This window comes from Columba livia, chromosome 7 (genome assembly GCF_036013475.1).
Source record: "Columba livia isolate bColLiv1 breed racing homer chromosome 7, bColLiv1.pat.W.v2, whole genome shotgun sequence".
NCBI lineage: Eukaryota > Metazoa > Chordata > Aves > Columbiformes > Columbidae > Columba > Columba livia.
Window position 1 is genome coordinate 23,371,449 of NC_088608.1, and position 20,432 is coordinate 23,391,880.

Consider the following 20,432-nt stretch of genomic DNA (forward strand, 5'->3'; position numbering starts at 1 on the left):
GCACTCCAGCAGCTATGAGAGTTATTTCTCTATGTAGAATTGGTTCATCTTGATATATGGCAAATGGCAATTGGATCTTTTACATGGTAGACAAGGTAAGAAGGTGGCTTGTAATACATGAAAAATCATGTAAAAAAAAAATCAACAGATCCAGTTTTAATAGTCTCAGGCATTTTCAAAATGGCAATAGTCACAGTCAGGAGAGGATGTTGAAACTGCTCTCACTCTTTTCCTTATGTCTTAACACAGGCAGTTTTATCTGCTCTCTAATAAATGCCTAAGAAGTTAAATACACTAAAACTAACTGCATAGAAGTCACTGGAGAACAATTTGTGGCTTTAGGCCACCAGCTAAGTTGTGGTAGGTTGGGTTTGGTTTTGCCTCCAAGCTTTACTCAAAAGCCTCTTGTCTGCAGATGCATCTGTTCTGCTTCTCTTCAGGTCTCCACTCTGGCAAAACAGTCTCTTCAGACCCAGACTCTGTAGACTTAGCTCACTTCTACTGATGCATTTCCTCATCTGCTGTCTCAGGAAGGCACCCACATTCCTTTCCCTCACCCACCTCTAGCAATTCTCATAGACAAGGCTCCCCAAATCCTTCCCTTCTACTTATACAGTTTTTCACATACACTTCCCCCAAAACCTCTAGAAGAGGCCCTTGATGACAGTGACACTGGTTTGAAGTGCTCTGAACATCCTTGTCTGCCCACAGCCCTGAACACTTAAAAAGTCTTCCCCACATCCTTCACAGCACACCATACACCATGCAAGGCCCCAGCCTCACAGAGGTTCCCCATGGGGAGAGGGCTAAGAACTCCCCCTGGCATTGACCCACCTGACACCCAAATTGGCTTATGTTGATGACTAAAACACTACTCTTTTGTATCACTCAGTCATCCATATGAAATTCACAACAGTGTTACACTATCATAAATTAAATATAATGTTACATTTTTTCATAACTGGAGGTACTTTTTAAAAAATATTTTTTATTCTTTTATATACTGCCAGGAGCTGTAAAGCTGGATTACACAATACGTAAGGCTCAAAAAGCAATATCTCTCTAACAAGTGAGAGACTAAACTGTTACCTTAAGGCAGAGTTTATGGGAGGAGAAAAGCAAGCTGGAAAGAGATAATGTGACTCTTGGCTTCAGAAATCTTAAATAATTCATCCATCCACCACCAGCACCACAGGCAACCATCCTGACCAAGTCAGACTCCTCTCCCAGCTGTGAGGAGAGTGAGGTAGAAAGGCAACTCCTTTTCTCTATTTCCTCCCAACTAATTTTGTCTCTAGGCTGAGAAGATGCAACTGGTCCCACTTGTGACTCCATGAACCTCCAACCTTCTCTGCAGCTCTGGGTAGATGGGCCCCAGGGGTCCCTGTTCTTCTCCCTGCTCTGTTTTTCTATGCCATATCTGTGAAGCCAAAATTAAAGGTAAGTTTAGTAGTACAGTAATTATTACAGGTGGACAAAGAAAGTGACGTTCACTATTTGAGCTATCTAGTGATGTCAAACCATAAATTTATAGAGAAATGTCTGCTGCTGAAGACCAAGTACTTGAAGGCAGCAAGGGAAAAAATAAATCCAAAGCAGGAGTGTGCATGAGAACTTGTGTTTCACTTTGTACCGTTATCTAAGCTGTTACCGCCACGCAGTTCTGGCTGAAATACTTTTTTGTTTTGTTGGGGTTTTTTTGTTTTTGTTTGTTTGTTTTGCTATTTTACCTTTAGGATAACAGTAATAAAAATCCAGCTATTAGAGGACTTTCTAGCCAAATTATTTTCTTTCAAGTTATTTGGAATATCAACACAACATACAAAGCTGCTTTGAAAAAAATATCCTCTTATGAACATTGAATAATTACAGTAATAGACACAAAATTTTTCACACAGTGTCAGCCACTGTGTAAGCAACCTTCTTTCTACTGAAGTAGAAACATCAGAGGAAGAAAACAGAGGCAAATACTTTAAAATATACCTCATCCTGGTTTTACCAGTTGAAGTACAAAGGTCTTGTGTCTGAACTATACATTTTGAACCTTATTTGGGTTTAACTTTTTTTTTTTGAGGGACAATTTTTAAATGTGCCTAAAACTGGCATATCAGAGAGACAAATGCCTCTTACCAGGATGGAGCAGTAGCTCAGTGTGCTGCAGCATAACTGCATACTTTGTATCTTTCCTGCCTAGGTAGCTCCTGAACTTCCACTCAACACCACTCCACAAAGATGCTAAATTAAACAGATTAACAAACTCAAGGGCTATTACTATATTTTCATTTTTGGAGTCTTGGTTAGTAGTGGTAAAATTTTCTTTTCAACACAGTTTTTCCTCTCATTTTGCAAGGTCAAATTTTCTATACACATTTATGTCACTTTATCTCCCCTTTTTTTTTTTATGAGGCAAATACATTTGGGAATGACACAGACTTGGATACATCAAAGATGGCTACAGAAGCCTTCTGGTGCCAAAGTCTTGAATTGGCTCAGCTATCCTGCTGGTTGCTATTATGCAGTTTTAAGCTTTCTGAATTTTTTGCAGATGAAGTACATGAAGGTTGCTCTCTTCAGGGTGACATGTACTTATTCACTCAAGGACTCATTTACTCCTGTGGCTCTAAACCAAAGCAGCAACAGCCATCAGCTGCTCAAGAGAATAAACAGAATACCCACAAATACCTGCTCCTGTCAAATTCATAAATAAACCTGGACTGTAAAGTACAATCTGATGCGAACTATTTCTGTGCATACACACTGCATGGCTTTGGGGAGGCAGAAAAAAAGAGGGCTACAAAATAAATAATAAGAAGAGGTAACTACAGAAACACACAGCAGAGCAATGGAATTGCAGGATGCATTGCTCACCAGGAGCAGATGCAGAGAGGTAGAATGGTAAGGAAAACTACAATACATTAAAAGACATGGACTGGAAAGGTTATCTGAAACCTAGGAAAATAATTTTGCAAACTAAATAGTGATAAGAATTTCAGAGGGAAACCCATTCAGACATGTAAAAGCAACAATACTTTCTCCCTAGAGATAACACTAGCTTAAAACCAGCTTTAGCTTCTCAAAGGTGTAAGTGAGAAAATTACTAGGGTCTATGTGCTCTGCCATGTTTTGTCCCTTTCACTTGTAAAAATCAGCTCAGAAGACTTCGCATTCCTGGTCTACAGTGTGTCTACCCATTACAGGAAAGTTTTAGTCAGACTAATACAAAAGCATTTATATGCCAGAGAGTTAAATCAGGACAGCATAAATACCCTTGTGTTTCTGCAACAAAATGTGTTGTTCTATAGCAGATTAAGACTGGCAACCTGTATCTGAACAAGGCTTCCCATTTTTCATGAGTAAAGTTAAAACTTCATTAATTTCAGAAAGTGAATATTAATACCTGCAGAAAAGACTACAATGTTTGTTCAGATCTTGCAGGCCCCTCTCCCTCACAGTTCCTCTGCAATGTACGCAGCAACATCTTCAAGTGCTTTTTCTCTATCAGAGGATGGAACTGCCATGCAAGACTTGCAGATACCTGGCAGCTTAGTAGTTTGTTATTGGTTTGTTGACACCAAAGAATTTTAAACACCTTGAGTGTATGAGGTAGCTAGTCACTGCAAGTAGGCTCTCAGGCTAATGAACACTTACACAGGCTGCACATCACCTCCCTGCATGCCCAGCTCCACAGCAACACTTCCATCAGCAACACAGGAGAGACATTGGGCACTTTGTGCAGAGCTGCAGCACACAAAGCTGTAATCAACTGTGCTTTGAACACTGCAGCCTACATAGAAGCTGCTACTAATTTACACAGATTTTTTTTTAATACTTCCTTTTTGTCAGAAGCAATCTACAATGACACACAGACCGGATCAAGATACTATACCTGGCTGTCATTAACACTCACACTATAATTTTGTTGAATTCTGTGTTTATCACAGTGGATGAGCCCAGAAGAGATAAGTGATGTTTTTATTGTAAAATTTTGCAGGATTTCTTAAAAACGCCAACAGATGCACATTGATCTATAAGGCAATGACCATTATTTTAAAACAAAACGCTTATGGCTCTTATTGACTGGGTATTAGCAGTGCATCAGAGGCAGAATTTGTCCCCTAGGTTTTCTTCAGGCCACTCTGTAACATACTAGTATACTGTACATATGTAAAAAGAGAAGGGTAATAGTGGCAATAAAAAGGTGCAGTAGCTAACAGTAAACTGAAGAGTTGTGCTCTTCAGGAAGGCTTAAAAGATTTCTCCATTTCAAGGTACTACACAGACTACTTGCTAGCTATAGACTTGGTATTCCTGTGGATGAATGGTAGGAAGTACTGAGCAACAGCTCCACATTTTAACTGCAACATTTTCTCAGCTCCTTAATGATATATTTTCACTCAAATTGAGAAAAAGGAGGTATATTCTGGTAGAAATCTAGTATAAGGTAAAATATAAGAAGTTCAGATTGCCTTTTCCAGCACATGATTATTTTAGAGACTCTTCTGATCATATTTCTAAAAATAATACTAATTTATCCAGCTCAGAATAAAGGTTGTGCCAATGACTGATAATATTTTCCCTCCCTTTATCTTTACTACAGTGCTCTGATTTCATCTCACTTACAGAGGACATATATAGCAACGGTAATATCCTTGGCTTTTGAAGAACAGTTAGCAAACTAAAATGACCATGTTAGTATATCTAAAACCTAGCATTTTTCTACTCATTTCATCTATTATTGCACAAGTTATTTGAATTTTTTGGTTTGGTTTAGTTTTGTTTAGTGAGATTAAGGCAATTATAGATTTGGGATATATATTCTCCCTCAGAACTGTTGTTCTCCAGGCTGATGACAATAAAACCTTCAGTGAACTTCCAGGCTAGACTAATGAAAGGTCTAAAAATTACCATGCTTAACATGTCTTTCTACTACATTACTTCAAAGGCTGTAGCCTGCTTTCCTTCATCCAGGCACCTTTGCTATATCCCATTTGATCCAGCATGTCTTCAAGAGACTGACACTAGTGATGTCTCCAGCTTATTTTAGGTTTTCTATGGGGACTCTCTCCACCCATTCTGTGAGCAGACTCACAGACTCCCAAAAGTGAAGAGAGTTGTCAGTGGCACCTATTCAAAATACATCTGCTGCTATTACTTGCAGTGTCACAATGAATTCCTAGGATGCCCGTGGATGGTTACGTAACTCAAACCACTGAAGACAACCACAATTATGAGGGACACACTCCTCAAGACTCACGCACAAGTCCTTTGTTGGACTTGGTTAGACTTCAGCAACCTGGTGCTGTAACTTCTACAGTCTATGTATACTACATCTCCATATGGAAAGACACAGCTTCATTAGAGTTAGGTACAAGTAACAACAGCTCATACCACTACAAATACTCACAGTTGCTACTCATTACACAAAGCAAAAAATATGTTTCACAGTACAAAGCCACATGAACAATCCTGATATTTTGGTGATCATTCTCCACTGGCACACACATCTGACACATGCTGAGCTGCTTGGGACACTCATATCTGTTTTCTGGGTTTCTCTCATTTATTTTCCTTGATTTTTCTTTTTCTGTGACTCCTCCATTTCCAAAATATTTTGTATATTTAAATGCATTGTTACTATCCCATAAACTTTGGTCATTGTCTCTCAACACCTCCATTTCCACTACTTTTTATTGAGACTTGAGCAACATAGTCATAGCAGCTACATTTGTAAATCCTAAGCTGTCACTTCAAACAGCTGAAAGCTGCTGATTGCTCCTTCTCCTCCCTCCATTCTCAAGCCCTTTTTTTCCTCCAAGAAGTTTGTTTGAAATGCCATTAATTTGTAGAATAAATTCTACTTTTGGATGTGTAAATCTTCGCTCACACTTTTGAGCCCAGCTGAATTTTAATAAGGTGATTAAAAAAAAGTGAAATTATCATATGCCAGCTCCCTCTCCAAGTACTCACATCACTTTTCTACCATCATTTATCTGCCTCAAAGCTGATAAACACACTGTATGTATTAGCATTTTAGCTCAGAGGTACACCACTGAATTATTTGCAAGTCCTATGACAGGTTCATGAAAAAGTTATTTCCTCCTGATTTGTCTTCACTGAAGTTAGTTTTGTGTAGCTATAATTGCTACTGGCTGCCTGAGGAACTTGGGTCTTTCCTACCCGTCATTTAAAAGCAGAATTAGGCTAACCCAGTAAGGTCAGAGTATGCACAGGGATTTTCTATCCAAATTTTAAAGTCAAAGGAGAAACAGAGAGTTGAGCAGTCCAAGGCATGGTTCTCCAGTGCAGCTGAAGATGACTGAGAAACAACTACAAAGACTGCCCTGTAGGAAATTGAACCCTCCCAAGGCTATGGATTCAGGATCTTCTTGGTATACTAACAGAAACCATTGCTGCTTTCTGACTTTGGAACAGAATTATATTCTAAACTAAAATCCTTGTGGAATAGCCTCACTACTGCTTGCACATGTCCAGCTTTGACCAAGGCAGAAGAGAACTTTAATTTCTTCTATTTGAGTATACATTAGAGTAGGTTAGCAAAATCTGTAATAAACATATGAAAGAATTTCTGAGATCAGGAAAAGAGGATTTGTAGGCTTGATTATAAGAGGTTTTCTTATCCATTTCTATTCAGAGCTTTTTTTTTTATAGCACTCTAACAGCAGTGGTAAAGACCGCTGTTAGAGAGACCGGGGGATGTAATGGGCCACTGGTCAGACCCATGATGATAGCTCATGTGTTCCTGTAACAATATAGGTTTATAATGTTATCACCCCAATGCAACTGCCTGACGTCAGGATATTGTGACTAGAAATTCTGGGTGATCAGTCAGAAACCTGTTCATAAAAATAAAAGTCAGGTGAGAAATACAGCAAGTTATCAATACAGAACAAAAACTGTTTTCAGGGGATTCTCCAGAATGGCAGCTAGAGAATTAAAAAAAAAAAATCTTGCAAGTAGCTTTCAGAATATTTGGCTTCTTACTTTTCCTTATTATCTACATGCACTAAAGTCCTTCAGGAGCTCCTGTTGTGTCTTCCTTCATCTCATGATTCCCAACTAACACCAAGTGTTTCACAGCCTCCGTATGAGCTTTTCCATTTTCTAGACATTTCTCTTCTACTAGATCTGTTTCATGTTTTATAATTTCTTTATTAGGAATGAATAACACTTCTTAACATTGTCTCTTCCATAGTGATTTACCTTCAGGGTTAGGAAAAAAATTTAGAAGATCCTTGCTAGCATTCAAGGGGCAATTTAAATTGGAAAAAATAAATCCTATTTGTTTCAATAAAATCATAACTCAATTCTCAGGGGAGTTCCACTACACAGGCATATCATCTGGTTATCTATGGTAGGATGCAGAAATCCAAAAAGCTAGCATTAATTCACTACAGGGGTTTTTTTTTTGACATCTCTTACTGGAAAGTATAACAGGAATATAGAACACCCAAGTTGCTATAGTAGAGGTGTGACTACACAGCAAGAGGAAGTTATTCACAAAGTTCATTGTGTTGAGAGGTTTCAGTGAACGTTTATTCCCATTGTACCACTATGTAAATCAGTTGAAAGTGAGGATTCATACTTTAAAATCAAAAATCCAGCATTGTCCACAATATATCTAACCAGATGAATCTCTTATTTTTCAATAGGAAATTCCTATTTCCAAGGCCATGTAAGAACCTTAAAAAAGTAAAGTAACTTGTATCAGGACTACTTATTTTGTTGAGGATCATTTTGGTGAACATGACAAGCATAATTTAATACCCTACAGTGGAATAGTGACACTCACATTTCAAAGATTATTCTTAAAATAATCAAAAAGTGTTTTGGGAAAAAATATAACTGTAATACTCAAAGTATTCATCTGAATAATATGGACATTTATTTCACATATTATTATGAAGAAAAAATATTACAAAGACAACTACCATTTTTGTTGAAAAAGGGAACTGCTTATTTGGTTTGGTTGGAGAACCTGAAAAATCAAAATGCTTCTTATTGATACAAACATGGTTGCAGAGGTCCTACCTTTAAATATGTCCCATCTTCTCCATGTTCATATTGTTTTTCCCTACTTTAAAACTCAGTGGTAGAGCCTTTTTTCTCCAATAATTAATCTTCAGAAAACAAGCTTTGCAGGACTGCTTCCATTGGGAGAGTAGCAGAGGGAAGTCAATCTCATTAACAGCCTGCTTACTCACAGATACCAAACAAATCCTTCTTCCTTTGAAATCAGCAAAACAGACGCTTTCTTGTTTAGAAACTGTCAAATTCACCTAATGGATCTGACACACAAGAAGTCATTCCTCTTTGCCATTTACCAGTTTTTGCTCCAGCATTAACAGGTTTCTGCTCACAGTTCCTCTCCCACCAGGCCTGCCCAAGCAGCCCAGTGCCCAGCCCTCAGCAGCCACTCCTCCCAATTGCCTTGCTACAGCAAAATCATTTTTTTGTTTGATCATGAAAAAGCCTTTCACATGGCCTACAGGTTAATAACCTTGCAATCACTTCCAGATCAAAAACCTTTATGTCAGACATGAGCACTTTGGAGAGTAACAATATTAAGTGCCAAGACTGGTGACAGTTTTCTGCTGAACACCTAACAAAAACGCTTTCCTCATATTCTTATTTTAATTACTACATAGGTCATTCGTTTAACACATCTAATCCTCTTCCCCCAAAATGGTGGTAATCACCATACAGCATCAGTTAGAAATGTTTTAAGTATTTACAATTTACAATTTGTGTACTGCTTCCACCAAACCTAAGTTTCCCACAATATATAGTTCTTCAGTTCTAGACAGGTCACCTCTTTTTTCTGTGCTCAGCGGAAGGCTCAACATTGCCATCCTCTAAATCATATTTACAAAGCACTTTAAGTGCTATCTTCTCAGATCCTTTTCTAAGAATCTGTCCTATGGCTTTAACAGGAGGGGGGAGAGGGGGGATGCTTACAAAACTCTGATTTATTGTCGCTATTTGTTTCCAAGACCTTTATTGCCTAACAATAGATCAACTTTTCTTGCTTTTGGCATTAACAACAGTATATTAGTAGGCCAATTATAACACACTAAAAGTTTAATTTGTAAACTAGTACAAATCATTATTGCTTCACAACATGAGGTTTCCATCCTATTACTAACATATATTAGCAATGCCAATTTTAGTCTAATTGTGGGTTTGATTTAAGATGCTTAAGTCAATTTTATTGATAAGCAGTGCCATCTACAATATATTACAGATGACCTCAAAGTTTACAGACAGAAAACAAGATACAACTGTGAGAGTACTTGTTGTTGTTCCCTATAGCTTTATTAGTTTCAGGAAACAGACATAAATGATGCCAGGGACAATCCTGGGAGGGGAATTATTGCCTCATGATACAACTTATCATTTACTCTAAACATCCACAAAAGTTTTCTCCTGCCGGTGCAAGAAGACATAAATGCTTCTTGTTGTATTCACAGAGCTTCCCAGTAAACCAGAACTAGCGGGGTTCAGTAAAGGATCACTAAACTCAATCAGTCACAGGGTTTTTTTGCTTTCTTACATTCAAACCTCCAGTAATCTCAGACTATGCAGTAGTCTATGACTGCAGTGATCTTAGAACTATATTTCAGATTTCTGTTCCTTGCTGTATTTAACATAGTTGCCTGGTTCATGTTTAGAGCCCTGTGGAAGCACTTCTTCCTGTCAAACCAGAGGTAAGGATCTGCTTTTATTATGGTGGAAGTTTTACTCTAGGCTTTCCAAAGGAGGCCCTACTCTGCAGAGACCATGAAAGTGTATCAAGTTTAATTGGTTTAATATCTGACTACTCTTCTAAAGCGTGCAATCAGGCTGCCTGTTTGTTTTGTGTTTGCAGAGCAGTAAGATGAGATCCTGAGAAGCTACAAGAAGCACTTGAGAAAACAAATAACATCCCTGTCACATTCCTGGGAGAGAGTTGTCAGCTCCATTAGTGGAGAAAGATGTAGGTCAAGCAACACGCAAGATGCTTAGTGCCTTCGTTTTCCATATTTTAGAGAGAGCCATTATAGATGACATATAGGCTTACAAGAAAATCTCAGAATAAGTGACATAATGCCTGCTATTAACTGTGTTGGAGACACTTTAAATATCTCTATCAATACAAAACCTCATACTTTCCTGTGGCTGCTAGCTCTTTCAGCTTGTGCCCTTCCAAAAGATCTGAAGAAAAGCAGTGATGCAGGATGGGCCAAGTCTCAGAGGCAGAGACATGCTGTCATCAAGGCTGCTGCTTTAATAGAAGCAGTGTCATCACAAGGAGTCAGTGTTTGAAGGTAAGAAGATAGAACTAGCTTTGCCTGATTTCAAATATTTATGATGTCATAAGTATTATATTTGCATCCTAGTTAAGAGATGTGGAAGTAGCAGAAAGATGGCAAAATAAAATATGCAGGGAAAAACAAAGGGAAATAAAATAGGTGAAAAATTCAAACTATAAAAAAACCCACTAGGCACTCCCAACTGAAAGCACATTTTATATATATATATATATATATATACACACACATAAATAAATATATATAAGCTATTTAAGGTCCTTAATTTTGGCAAGAGTGGGGGAGGTCATAATCCCTCAGGCAATGCAGAAGTCTCCCTTCAGCTACCAAAATCCTTTGTCCTGTTCCATCACGTGGAAAAAGCACATAGGCAGAAGGGTGTCGGGGAGACTGTGGCCTGGAAACACCAATACAAGTTGGTTCACCTGGCCAGGCTGCAGCTTAAGCCAGTGCTACCTCCAGGCCATTGACTTTAGTCATTGCATGGGTCTGCAGTATCTTTAAATATACCATCAAGGTACTGTCAATATTTTCGACACCTGAGAAGTCAAAGACTTGTTCTTATAAGAACATAGTCAATCTTGTACACAGGGAACAGAAGTCAGTAGTACCCAAAAAGCAACTGGAGCACACCCCAGCTTGGAGATGGAAGGACACCAGGGCTTGCACATTAATTCAGTAGCTTGAACTCAATCATGTGGTGAAATTAAGTGAATTGGCTTGATCATACCCTCCTTTCACCTGAGTGCATCATTCCATTCTAGGCTCTTGTGAAGCCAGTTGTCACAAAAAGCCATAATTCACTTCTTCTACCAGCCAGCACTAGCAGGTCCAAGTCTTATTTTACTTCCATGACTGTTTAAAGAATGCCAATAAATTAAGATTTTAATAGTTAAAGAAAAAAGTATGTCGAGACTGGAGTGGAGACCTCTTTAAAGCAAGTAGTTTATCGGTCTAAACACATAGCTATGAGAAAGTTTATTCCTCCTCATTTTATAGCTCCAAAATTGCTAGCATGCATAGGAGCTTTCTTACCAAAGATCTCAAAAAAAGTTTGCACTGTGTTTCGCTTATTAAGCAGCCGTATTGTTTTAAGAAGTAGTCAATCACTGAAAATGTTGCCCTGACTATAATTAATAACTACAGACGAAAGACTATAAGCCAAAAAGGTAGATCTTGAGAACAGAAAACATCTCCAGGAATAGATTTTTGTTCTCTATCACACCTGGAGCACAGAAATTGTTCTGCAGAACCTGTGGCTGAACTACTAAGAGTATAATGACAGAGAAAGAGGCAGTACAGACTGGTAAAGTATGGTCATTTTTAACCTTTACATGCAAGAACAGAAAACAACAAATGATCAAACAAGGAGGATCAAAGAGTACCATTTTGTAGATAAAAAAGGATACCAAGACTATAAAACCAAATTCTTTCATCCTTCCTACAGAAGCATTAAAATACAAACTGTTATAACTATATAAAGAAGTGCAAATCAAAGCCAGATGTTGCATGAACATGCAAATTTTCCATTGCTTTTCATAAACAGGTAGTTCACAGCTGTAGGTAAGTGGGGGTGCTGAGCTGAAAGAAATACTTGAACCAGTTCTTCAGATGCCATCAAGTGTCCCAGCTGCAGTCTCCAAAACTGCTGAGCTAATAGCTGCTTGGCACAAAAAGTAGTGAGGGGAACAGCCTTTCCCTTCTGCTCATGCCCAGGTGGTCCCACACCCTCACCAGCAGTGCCCTGTGACTGCCCAGGTCCTTCCATCCCAACAGCTGTCAGCCCTGGGAGCAGCAGCAACCCCTGGGTCATGTGGCAGCTCAGTGCTGCTGCTAGGTGAGCAATACCTGTGCCAGCATTAGCCTGTGAGAAGGGGAAGGAACCGGTCCAGGACTTCCCCCGCAGCAGCAGCAAGGAACAGAGATTGCTTTTGCCTCAGGCAACTGCCAAAGTCACCACCCATTGGTGTGCACCAGCTGAGCTGCTCCTAGGAATCCACAATCCAATAAGCCTTCACAAAAAATGGCACAAATTTCAAAATTCTGGTCTACATTTAAGGGGCATGATGTAGGATAATACAATGTATTTGCAAAACCCTCAGTTTTTGCAAAAGCTTTTGTTCCACAGCACTTTTCCCATGGTTTGAGGGAGTTTGTTCTGCAAAAGAGATTATAAACAAGAAGTTATGTACTCCTTTAATTCCATCTATACCAAGAGAAGTTCTAGTGTAAATAAACTATTTAAAACACCAGTAGCCAATATTGCTATGCAAGCAAAAAATCTGTAATATAGAGTTTGCAAATGGAATTTCACATGAGTAAAGATAACAGGCATAACAGAGGAACTCATTCTTCAAATTCGTCAGGGACTATCACCACTACTTTCAGTTAAATTCAAAATGGTCTTGGTCTTTGAGGTTAAATGGAATACTTTTTCATACAACATCCCCACTGATTTAAAGTAGGTGCTCTACATATGAGATGACTAACAAATATTTACGGTTTCCATTTCATGAACAAGGACATATATATCATTATATAATATATTCATTCATAGCTTCTGTATGTACTAAGTAAATATAAAGACTAGGAATGTATGCATTATTCCTTGCTAATTTTGTCTTAAGAGCTATATATTTAACTCCAAACCCAATTTCCATTCTTTTCTTTGCAACACATCTCTTGTTTTAAATTATAAGTGTGCAACACAACGATGTCATTTGTATGTCAAAGAAGTAATCGGCTGAAGAAAACTATCATTCAGAAGCTATTTAAAGGCAAACTGAAAACAAATTTTTTTAAACCTTTAAAAAGGCTACAGTATATTAGGAATATAAGAATTGCTTCTATTACTGCCTGGAGTGCTGAATTTTTATTCATACTTAGGATTATTGCCTTTACAAAGTACTAAATTCAGCAAGCACATGTCATAAATTATGACAGCGATTTCTATGTGAAGAGACACGTTGCTGAACTCAAGAAGTGCAGAATAAAGTACTTGGAGAGAAAAAATCCTTGCAAGCTACACAACATCGATACAGAGTCACCAACATACCTTCAAGATCCAAGTCCACCAATCAAGCACCATTTATATCAGAGTAGTTTCAGAAGCACTCAGGTTTCTGCTGATTCCATCTAAGTCAACTTCAGTGGGCAGATGCAATGCTTCTCCCTCTACTCAATATATGATACCACCCTTAATCCCACATAATGGTGAGCACGTGAGGGACACAACGCAAAATCTTTAACTGCTGTGATGGACAGCCTTAACACACGATATATGCTTACAAAGTGTCCACTTGCTGCCGCTGCTTGGCTGATGCCTCACACACAGTCCAAGGCAGGTAACTGGAAGGACAATAACATTCCTACACAAAAGGCACAGAAGGATAGAGGTCTCCTGGGAACACATGCAGGGCAGGCAAGGAGAAAGACTGCAAGGAGAAAGGCTTTTGGAAACTCACTTAATCAGCCAATGCAGTAAGATACAGGCAAAGGCATACAGTCAGAGATCCTAAGTGGACAGATATACCTGTTAGTAGTTATCAAATCATTTTGAAATTGTATTTGGTTTGAAAATGACCATTTGTAGATGCTGTGCATCCTGCATATGAAGCTCCCAGTAAGCCTCACAGACACATTTTATGCCTCTCAGACACACTTACTTGAAATTTTTTTCTTAACCACAAAAGCAACCGTGCATGGTATCTAGCTTCAGCCACACCTTTAGGACTAAAGTTAGGAATGTAGTATTAAAGAAAGCAGTAAAGTTGAAACTTCCCAAGGAACAAGTCACAGTCACATAGCTGGGACTTAGGGAAGATGCCAAACAAAGGTGAAGGGCCTGCAGCCATTGCAGGGAACAGCAGCTTCCCTGGGCTGCACCTTCACAGAAAGCACCAAGAAAGAAAAAAAACTTGAGAGAAGTAGAGAGGGACAATAAAGATGAAGGGAAATGAAGATGAGGTATATTGTAAAAGATTCAGAAAACATTTGGACATTGAGCTTCTTCAACCATCCATCTGATTTTGACATCATCATTCCAGCTGCTTAGAGGCATTTATAACAATTACTTCGCTTTTTTTTTTTGCAGTGTTGGGCATTTTTCAGCCCAGTTCTACAGTTATAGGAATAGTGCTAGTCTTGAGAAAACTAAAACCCACAACAGGTCTAGCATCTCTAGCAAAAGTCATCCTGAAATGTTATGGATAGGTTCTACTTAATTTTTAACAAAAACAGCCACATAAGGATACAAGGTGTAAAGCAGGACTATCTAAAGTCAGAATGAACACAGAGCTATAATTAACTAGCAATCATTTTCAAACAGGTTTAAATTGAATTTCTATGAATATGAACACTTATTTTATGGCACAGTTACAACAACAGCAAGAGCTGAAAGAGTTACAAGTGGATTTTCAAATGCAGTACCAAACGGTTTTTAAATTATGAGCTGTATCACATGCAAGAGTTCATACTAAGAAGCTCAGTACCATTCACACAATTACCTTTGCAGTCTGGTAAACTACTAAAGGCTGTCACATCAGACACTTATCAGCCACTAAAGGCAGATACCAGTGTCACTGGTAAGTGGTATATTAAAAGCTCAAGTTGCTATAGAACAAGGAATTGACCCTTCTAGCATTTTGGGTTCATTTTTCAAATAAAAATTATTAGTTTTGACTAAATATTACTGATGCCTCCTTTTTGAATTGCTGGGGCATTCAAATGTGCAATTTGAGATCATTAAAAAGAAGTTTTTCCGAAGTAGTGGCAATCAAATATAAATGTTAACTTGCATTGCAGAAGCACACTTGTACACTGCCCCAGCTCCCTTCCTCGTTCCCCTCATGCTGTAAAGAACAAGCTTCTCCCATACACTCATCTTTGTATAAGAAAGCAAGTTCTTACTCCATTTATACAGCTTCTAATTACTCCCACACAAAAGCAGTCATTCTCTTCCTTCTTAATCCTCATCCAATATACCTGTTTTGCTTTGTGATCTGAGATACGGTGCTGGAGGTAAAAGACAATCAGGAAGATATTTTTGAAAGCACAAATTCATGGAAAAATCTAGATTTTAATACTCATGCTATGACAGCATCCAGGAGTCATGCTTATTAGAATCTTTACAGTATTTACTCACCATGATTTAGTCACCTACCACATTTTGCCTCTTCTCAATGGTACTCTGAGATATTTGCTACAGACACCGACGATGAAGGCAGTATCTTTGATAAGATTTGTATAAACAGTGTATTTTATATACTTCAGCTTCTCCCTGCCTATCGGATTTCTATCATAGAGGGAAAGAGCATTAGTTAGAATAAACACACTAGATAGAAGGAAACAGGGCTTGAGTTATCACAGTTGCAAGACTGCACAGGGTCAAACAAGGACTGTGTGATTAAAGGCAAGCATGGATTCAAGACAGAAAGAGGTGCTACAAAAGCAAACCTGACCTCAGCAGGGAAGGGTTACATAAGCGAGGGCAACACCAAGAATTTGGACTTCGCATCTAAAATAAATAGCTGTGACACATAACACAAAATAGTTGATGAAGCTCCAGTATTAAACGATCATTGGACTTTCTGGGACATAAGTAAATGCAGAAAAAACAAACAGCACTCATACACAGGAAGTTCTAACACAAATTCATATATTTCAGAACTATACTAAAGCCATGAACCTCTGGGGGAAGTGGCATTCACAGTAGTATTCTTTCCAAGTAATAACATGGGTAAATAAAAACTCTTTGGGAGGTATGGGCTTGCATTGTCTGTGACAGTGAATTAACCATCAGGGACCAATTCCTGCCTTTCAGTAAGTATTTTCAGAGAGCTGAAGAGAAATCCCACATTCAAGAACAGAAAGCCTCTTCATAGCTATTTTCTAGTCCCAGATTGCAGCACCTGAAACTCACAGCAGCTAGAGTATTCTGAGCATGGGAAGAAAGTTTCATTTTACTTTACAAGTGCAGGAATACTACTTGATTTTTACTTTCTTTCTGTTAGCATAAATTTGAACAGGAAGGGAACAACTACAAAATATTTAGAAAAGCATATGGAAGAACTCCTCCTTCCACTTTGCAGGTGCACCTGCGCACAAACTCACTTCCAGCTGTGAAGCTCAGCCACAGCTGTGAAGCTTCAGCAAACACTGCATCCAGCAGCTCCCCACCCCACTGTAAACAACTGGAAGAATCTGAATTATTCTCTCTAAAGCAGGGCTTCAAACATTCAATTGTGAGTAGCCCAGCACTTCCCCTAAAGCTTCAGTATGGAAAAGCCTTGTGATAAGTTTAGAATAGCAAAACCAACAATGTTAAACTTAAAACTTCATAATTTGGTTGAAGAGTGAAAAAATAATCCAAAAAGCACCTGAAAGATTCAGAAAATCACGACTTAAACTGAAATTAGTTAATTTTTCATTTATTGGCTGGAAAAAACTATTTTGATGTTTAAATTCCAAATTGGCAATGTTACCTAGGAATTTCTGTTTAATTCTACAATTTCAAATCTATAACAGGATTAATTTGAAGGGTCTGCAAAGTTCCTTCCAATTAAAAAAAAAATAATAATTAAAAAAATAATTAGGTTAATCAAAACATTCATTTCATTCTGATACCTCTAGAAAAAAAGACTGTTAAACTTCAGAAATAAGGAAGTTTCTTGGCATTTAATGAACTACTTTCCTTTGTGAATCATTTTTGAAAAAAAACTATTCCAAGTGACAAATATAATAGTCATTTTCCAAAAGAGTTCAGCTTGTAAATTTGCTGAAAAATTTTAACATCATAACCAGTTGAATTTAAAATGAAGGTCAGCATTTAAAACCCCAAAACCATGAGCCCATTGTTTATCTTAGTCTCTCTATAGTCTCTTCTTATTGAAGCAATTATATCCTTTTGATGTCAGAGCTATAAAAGCATTTTAAAAGTAAACATTTATTTTCAGTCAAATTCAAGTTCAACTGGTCTTCTTCAGCATGGTAGCATCTCACATGACCACATTTGGATTGGGCAGCAATATATGACACTTGAAGTTCAACCCATAAGAGTTTTTTGGCTCACTATGACCCAAAATCATTGAAAGAGTATGAAAAACAAGCATGCTGTATTGCAAACATTTGTTAGTATCAGACTTTGCCACTTCTTGTTTGGCAATTATATTTGACCTGCTCAACATTCAATAGCTCAGTCACACACTGGTCTAAACTACTACCTTGAAGGATCATGAGATTTAAAATTATACTTTGTGGGGAAATCTCTAAAATACACTTGGGATTTTACAGTAATGGTACTACATAACAGCAAATAGAAGGACTCAAACCATGTGCAGGACTCTAGATCAGACCACACGCAAGAAGTCTCAAAACAGTGTTTGATACAACGCACAGTCTACTCACTGGTACCTTCTTCACAGCCACTGAATTAAAAGGGAAATACTGCTTAACATTGTCAGGGTGGTGCAAAGTATCCCATTCTTTCTGGAAAGTCATCACTAGGTCGTACCTGGATTGATACAGAGGTGAACTTCCCAAATGAGACCTACACACTCTGTGGGAGAAAATATTCTGCAAAAAGAAGCTCCAGTTTTCTTGCTCTTCCCAGCTGTGATGGCCCCTCAGGGCATCCAAATGGCTGTCAGAGGTTGGAGGCTGTTTCAGTCCTTTGCCCAGCTTGACACTCCAGACAAAGCACATGTGAATCAGCACAATCAAGGCTCCTGCTCAGCAGCAGAAAATGCATTTGGGCTGTTTAAGTGACATCTGAGCCATAGATCCAGCTGATTTTTAATCAGTAGTGACCAACAGCTAAATTCAACATTAATCAAAACTATCAGTTGGCTAACCTTCTAGAATAGCTATGTTAAAAATCAACTAAACCTCTATTAAAAATTAGATTACTACAGTATCAGAGAAAAATTCTGTTCACAAAGCCCAATTAATCTTCCTAAACATACAGAACTTGGACACAATGCCAAATTCAAAATTTGTCTTGCAGAACCAAAAATAGCATTTTGCCCTAAGTAGTCTATGTTATATGTTGCATTATATTACTTGAAAACAAACTGTATTGATAGAAGGCAAGAATAATTTTACCTTATCTAAATATGTAGGATTCCAGAAAAAGAAGGGCAGACAGAAGGCCAAGAGCATGAATTATGCATACTGCATCAAACTCCTATCCTCCTTTAGAGCTGGAGCAGGTTTTGCATGGAAAAAGAAATTAGGATGGAACATATATTGAACAATTTTCTCCATAACTGGTTCTTACTCACCTTAAATGTAAAATTTTATTTAGCTTATATCACAGAGAGACATCCTTATTAAAGTAGCACATTTACGTGGGTCCCTTTGAAAGGATTTAATGCAAACAAGTCTGAAATAATTGAAAGGAAGACATTTTCTGACTGTTCTCAAAAGACCTTAGTGAAAAAGAGGGTAGCAGGAAAGAATTACTTTATTATATCGATTTTTTGGGGAAAAAATATCAAACTAAGGTAGGTCAAATAAACCAATTCTCTTCTGTAAAAATCAATAGAAGTATGCAGAACATGAGTAAATTTACATGTCAAAAAGTGTTTGTAACCATACTGCAAAACAAGATCTGCACATTATTACTCTAATAAGGCAGGTAATATCAGAGACTGCTATCTTAAAATAGTTTAAAGTTCAATGTATACATATTTTTCCTAATTTAATCATGCCATTAATCTGAAATATGACTGATTATATATTACATTATAACTCACTAAAATATGTTGAATCATAGCACATGACTAGACTGCAGCTGCTTAAAACACTATCTAAAACTGAAAAATAGTTCTATGCAACACTGCAAATAAAACTTTCTATTTAAATCTTTGCTCAAGTCACACCTTAATCTCCAAGACTCTTCTGCTCTGTGTCAAAAAAAAAGTTTCAGCCATCACCTAAAAGCTAAACACACAGATTTCCACTACACATTCCCAGTATTTCACTGGATGTTCAGCTACAAAGCAGAAATTGATGTCTAGCTGTGCTTCAGTATGTGAAAAAAAGTAAAGCTCTACTGGCTTCTTTAAATTAAAATAGTTTCACATCAAATGCCTGGAGTCCCTGCTTTACTTGATAAATGCCTTGGAGGCAATACCTGCAATCCCAGATACTCAAAATCACAAGCATTTTAGAGCATTAACCTCAGCTCAGTCTTAGCAACTACCGTAATTAACATCACTCACATGAAAATTAGCTACAGGACTGACTCCCACTTTCCAGCCAGACCCAAGCTGAGGGCATAACCACTTCAGTTTCATCCTGACCATATGACCTGGTATCCAGCTGCAAGACCCAAAGGACCCAGTCGTCCAGCCTGAGCCGCTTCACTGCAAAGCTCCAGTGACCTCACTGCACCTCCTCCTGACCTATGAAAGAGATGCCTGTGATTCCCCACACTTCTTTGGGTGCAAAAACATGTGTATATAGAAACATCTAAAGCACTTCAGGCAACATCACTCTAAATCCACCAGAAAGTCATAGATAATCTACTGAAATGAGGACTCAGGTCAATTTTGAAGTGACAGCAAAGCTTTAACTAACATTACCATGGATGGAATTAATGTGAAAGGAGTGCAGAGTTTGAGATCTCCTGTTGATAAACCTTTTCAATTAAAATGAAGAACGGAGAACTGACACTTCTTCCATTTAAGAGCTGTGCATCACTCAAGTTCATACTGAGGACTTGATCCTGTTTCTTATGTCTCACCCCACCCAGTGCAAGACACAAACCCATTCCTGCATATTAAGCCACTGCTGAGATTATTCATTAGAGAAAATATAAGAAAAACAAACAGCAACATTAGCAGAGCTTCTAATATTAAAATAACATCACACCCTCTACTGAATACATTTTGGACAATCAATATAAACTAATTAGTCATAAAAGGTATACACTTTTCTCACTTTTTCAAAGAGTACTATCTGCCTTCTACTGTTAGGTGAACCAAGTACTGCCAGGATAATACCAAACCTCTGAAAAAGCTAACAAAAAAAAAAATCTTCTAAAAGCAACAACTAAATTATCTCCCTGCCAAAGTACTCCAAAGTAGTGATATTTTCCCATTC

The 20,432-nt window shown here is 37.9% G+C and overlaps 1 long non-coding RNA gene across 1 annotated transcript in view; it reads right to left on the reverse strand.

Annotated features, from left to right (window-relative positions):
- Window positions 1-20,432, reverse strand: part of LOC110355779 (uncharacterized) — a 47,726-nt gene that overhangs the window by 24,276 nt on the left and 3,018 nt on the right. The gene's annotated exons all lie outside the window — the stretch shown is intronic.